Consider the following 6,000-nt stretch of genomic DNA (forward strand, 5'->3'; position numbering starts at 1 on the left):
AAATAAAGGGGATTCCTGTTTAAATCTTTGTGGTACACCAGTTTTTATACCAAGATGAAATGTTTTCGCAGTTTTGCTTAAATATATAAATTTAATTGGTAAATTTCAAGATGAGTATAAAGTTTCTCCGGAAATTCTACATGCCAGATTAACTGTGCACCAGAATATCGCAAGACTTTTTCTTGGAGAGTTTCCCAGAAATAATGGTGACATTTATTCGATTTGCAAGATTAAAAATAAAATTAATTATATCCTGAATTATGTCATTTGAGTAAGTGTATATGTATGTAATGTTAGCATATTTTTTGTGGTGTTTCTAAAAATATGCGAATTTAATATTATATTGTTAAGAAAAATAAAATGTGTCAGAGGAAGAAATGAAGAAAACATTCAATTAAATTTTACTTTCATTAATGAATCACCTTTTCACCTCACGCCGCAAGCGGCAAGCCGGACTATGCATTACATTTATTATTTATACTACATACACTTATTTACCTGCTGGTAATCAACTGTCAACATTAAATAAAGAATATTTGTTTTATTTTTATTTATTTATCACATTATACATTATTACATTTCAAATTATAATAGTATGCAAATTTTACAACGTGTTTTCTTAATTATTCTACAACTCCATGAGGCGAGAGCCAGTAGCTCGTGATGGGCGATGTGTAAGAAATATTTAAATAACTATAAACGTCTTTCAGCATTAAAAAAACCATAATTTAATATTAAAATAAACTACAAACGTAATTTAATATTCACAATTTTGGGGAATTTGTTTTTATTTTATTTTAGGTTAGTATAGATTGGATCGGTTGTTTCAAAGAATTTGAACAATTAATCAAGTTGATTTTCAAGTTCTGTGAAGGTTCTAATCAAGTTATGTCATTGTTTCAGTTTTCAAAATCAGATTCAAATTCTGCGAAACAACCTCTCATTAGTATATCAAAGGTACAATATATGATTATCCAATTTCATTTATTTATTGTTATTAAGTTTAATTTGTAGAACTCCATTTTAATTTTTATTTTTTATATATTCAATAATATTATTATTGGGTTTATAAAAACAGTTTATTTTTAAACAAGTTCTGCTGTGTAATTATTATTACGCGTGACAGCTGTTTCGCCCTCTGAAGGCATTATCAAACTGTGGGTAGCCCACTTACAGACGATACATTTATATTATTTCTAGGTAGGTATTTTAATTTCAATTACTGATTTCTTAATTGATTTTTGAGTAAAATATTAGAAATTATTAATGGTTATTACCCCAGCAAAGTTTCCCCAATTAGTGTAATGTTTAAATTTGACTGAATGTCTTAATGTTAGTTATTCCCAAACGATGACTCATAGGGTTATTTTAATAGCATAATTAAGTACTTCATAGTGTACTCATATTTGCCCTAGGTTTGAAGATATCTAGTAGGGGTGAACGAATTATATTTGTTTGTTCATTAATTAGAATAGCTTTCGGATTATTAGAGTTTTTGTTAATTTCTAACTGTTCTAAAAGATTCAGTTTACGGCCTTTATTTTGAACGTGTAACGGAGTTGGTTTATTATTATCATTAAGTGAGTGATTTTCATCTAGGAGATGTTTGGCAAATTGAGATTGCATTTTATTATTATTGTTGTTGTTATACGCCCATAGGGGCTTTTACATAGATTATAAATAAGTTTTACATAAGTTATCGAGTTAGAATTTATACTAAGAGTTATAAAAGTGAAGAATTTTAAAAAAATATACAAGTAGTTTTTGAAGAATATGGCGTAAAGAAACATTTTAAACAACATAATATTTAACAATAACAAAGAACAAAATATAATATAAAACATTACAATAACATATCTAATCGTTAAATCTATTACAATAATTTGTATGATTCCACAAAGTGTTGGTTTAATTTGAATTTAAGATTATAAAGGGAATCATGGAATATATCTATAATACCACCAAACTTGTTGCCCAAATCATGCATCCTATTGGTAAGTGAGTTTGACTGATAGTTGGTTTTATATGTGTCGCAAAAGAATGTTGTATTTTGTCTAGTATTTCTTGTCGGTACATAGAGTTTAATAGCAGCAACGATGGCAGGGCTGTCAATAAGGTTGTTCATGACTCTGTATAATAAAATTAGGTCTGAAATGGTTCTTCTGTCAGACAGCGTAATTAAATTAAGTCCATTCATCAAATTTACATAATTAATGTTTTCTATTGGAATTTTAAGCTTGAAATTTAAGTACCTAAGAAATTTGTGTTGAACCCGTTCTAATTTGTTAGAGTGTACTTTATAGAAAGGAGACCAAATAGGTGAATTATATTCCACTTGGCTTCTAACTAGTGAAATGTAGAGTGTTTTCATGCAATCCAATGACTTAAAATCAGTTAGGGTTCTACAAAGGAAGCCAAGAATCTTTAAAGCCTTATTAGTTATATCATCTATATGCGCTGTGAATGTTAAGTTTGATTCGAATATAACTCCCAAGTCACGAATTTGTGATACTGGTGTTAATTTAACATTATTTAAATTATATTCATGTAAGATATGAGAATGAGTTCTGGAAAATCGTATTACTTGACATTTCTCAATGTTCAAAAATAACATATTTTGTTCGCACCATTTAAAAAATTTATCTAAATTAGCTTGTAAAATTAGGCAATCATATATATTTCGTATTCTTTTAAACAATTTTAGATCATCTGCAAAAAGTAGGACTTGTACATCTTTAAATATGTTTACAATGTCATTAATGAATATTAAGAATAATATTGGGCCAAGGTGGGACCCTTGCGGGACACCACTTGTGGCCTCGAATACATAGGATTCTATAAAATTAATCCTGACACAAAGAACTCTATTACTGAGGTAACTAATAATCCATGTCAATAAACTACCTTTGATGCCTAACAGTCGGAGTTTGGATATAAGAATATGATGTCGAACCTTATCAAATGCTTTACTGAAATCGGTGTATATAGAATCCACTTGTTGTTTCAGACTGAGCGATTCAGATATGTAATTATTGTAGATAGTTAAATTACTTAAGGTAGATCGACCTCTGATAAAGCCATGTTGGTTAGGAACAATAATATTGTTGATAGGTTTTACAATGGTATCTAATACTAATGACTCGAAAAGTTTGGGTAAAGCAGACATAATACAAATAGGTCTGTAGTTAGATATATCGCTTTTGTCGCCTTTTTTATGAATGGGCGTTAAATAACTCTTTTTCCACAGAGCCGGAAAACAGCCAGACGCTAAGGATTTGTTAAAAAGTTTATGTAAGGGATATATCAAACTATCAATGCAAGTTATTAAAAATATGGGAGGAATACCATCCGGTCCAGCAGATTTATTACTATCTAGTGCTTTTATGCTTCTTTCTATGGAATCTAATTTTATGAAACATTGACTTAGGTTTAATGACTCTTCCACTGACGTACTGGAGACTGCTTTGATGGGAATATCTTTGTCGTAGACACTTTTAAATGAGTCAGCAAAAAGATTAACTATACCCTCAATACTGTCGGCACATTTTTCTTTAAAGAACATGCTATTAGGATATCCACAGTTGTCTTTTCGTTGAGATTTAGTAAAATTCCAGAATTTTTTCACATTGTGATGATGTACCTCATTTTCAATTACGTTAACATAGTCACTATAGCACTTTATTGATAATTCTTTACATTGTTTTCGTAGTTTAGTAAATGCTATATAATCGTTAGAATTTCTGGTATGTTTATATTTTCTGTGGATACATTTTTTTTTATTAATTAAATTAGTTAGTTCCCTTGTAAACCATTTCGGATAATTAGATGATGTAAAGCTAACCTTGGGAACAAATTGTTCTATAGAGGTATTTAAAATCGAGTAAAAGTATTCTAATTGATCATTTATATTATTTTCCTCATCTAAAAAGGACCAATCTGTTTGGGCAAGGTACTCCGTAATATGATGGTATTCAGCTTTGGAAAAGTTATACGATGGGACACTTGTTTTTTTTGAAGATGTTAAAGGCCTATTTGTTATGATAATGTCCAACGGTGGGTGGTGTTGATCTAATGGTAATAATAATTCGTCGGATAGCTCAACCACTATTTTCGAATCACTTGAAAACACTAAATCCAACATTCGATTGTTAAAGTTGAAAATCTTGTTTGATTGAGTTAGTCCCAAAAATAAAGACATATCACGAATTTCACTACATTTAGCACACTGTAAATCGGCTTGGTTTGTAGCAGGTCCGTTGTCATCTTGGCTGGTCCAGTTAGGAAGGTTATAATCACCAGCAATAATGAATTTTGCTTTAGGATATTTGAATTTGAGTACTTCTATGTCCTCATTGTGATTTTTATACGTTTGCAAATCCGATGCAGGTGGGATATAGACACAGCCAATAATAATTTTTCCATTAGGTATATTGAGCAATACAAAAATTTGTTCAACACTTTTGTGTTTTACCGGTAATTTAGTAGATGATATATTCTTGGATACGCACAGCATCACACCTCCTCCGTTAGACTTTTTGCTCGTAATAGAATTTCGATCAGAACGATATGTGGTATATTGATGTAGGCCTAATTCTGACGAGCTGATATCAGCATTTAACCATGTTTCAGTTAAAAACAGAATATCGTGTGAGAAGATTGGGGAGTTAGTTTTAAGTTGGTGCAATTTTGTACGCATTCCCCGTACATTTTGATAATATCCTGTAAGTCTAGAAAATCTGTTCTGTTTGTTTTTTAGTTTTTTGCTTGGGTTTTGATGATTTTGGGAATTCCGTTGAAATGTTTGATTCGTAAATCGACTTCGCCCTTTTCTTTCCTCTCTTCTAATTCCTTCCAGAGGTCAGTTAAGTGATTTCTTTGTTGTAGTGTCCTGTCAGGTTTGATTATAATTCCATTGGACAGAGTAGTTTTGTTAAAGAGTATTAGTTTCGCCTGTTTGACTTCATCAAATTCTAATTTAATTGGCCTGGTTTTGTTTGGAATTTTACTTCCGAGCCTGTAAATTTTCACATCTTCTAGATTGAACTCGCTATTAATTTCACTAATAGCTGCTAATACCTTTTTTCCATCCTCCAAGACGCTCACTGTAGTTGAGTTCGAATTACACTCGGGGACGTTGAGTAAAATTATGTTCTTCGAGCGGGTCTTGCGTTCCTCTATCTCAGCGAGCACCTCACAAATTGGCGTTGTTTCCTGTGGTAATACTTTCTTTTCAATGATTTTTTCGAATGTCATAACTTTTCCTTCAAGAACTCCAACAGTTACTCCTAGGTCTTGCATAGTTCCAGATAGATTAGAAAGTTTACTGAGTATTTTTGCCATTTGGTCTTTTGTTATTTTTAAGACAGGATCGGTAATGGCATTGTGGATGCTATTAATCTCCTCCTTAGCTTTGTTTAGGAAAGCAATTGCTTCATTATTATTCATTTCGAAAGTTAAAGTTAATTTTTAAAAGATCTAATATGTTCTTTGAACCTAGTGTTAAAGGACCGGCCCGTTTGTCCAACATAAACAGCGTTGCATTCGTCACACTGGAGTTTATAAATGCCACTATTTTGTAATTTGAGTACCTTACTTTTTGAGTTTTTAAGAGATGATCCTAAGTTATTATTTGTGCGGAAGGCAATATCTAAGCCAGACTTTTTGAGGACTTTGGCAATTTTATTAGATGTCTGTCCGATGAATTCTAAACACCCGAATTTATTATTCGTCTTATTATTAGTCGCTGGGTAAATTAATTTAAGGTTATTTTTGTGTTTGTTATTATTAATTATTTTTTCAATGTCTCTACCCTTGAAGCCATTATTTTTAGCAATAGTTAGGATTGTATTTTTTTCCTTCTCGTATGCTTTCTTGTCGAGTGGGATGTTATTAAGCCTATGTACCATTGAGTGGTAGGCAGATAATTTATGTGACCATGGGTGTAAAGATTTATAATTAATGGTCGTATCTGTAAACGTAGGCTTACGGAAAATTTCAAAC

Source organism: Hesperophylax consimilis, chromosome 27 (assembly GCF_061612785.1).
Source record: "Hesperophylax consimilis isolate HC1 chromosome 27, BYU_Hcon_1.0, whole genome shotgun sequence".
Taxonomy (NCBI): Eukaryota; Metazoa; Arthropoda; class Insecta; order Trichoptera; family Limnephilidae; genus Hesperophylax; species Hesperophylax consimilis.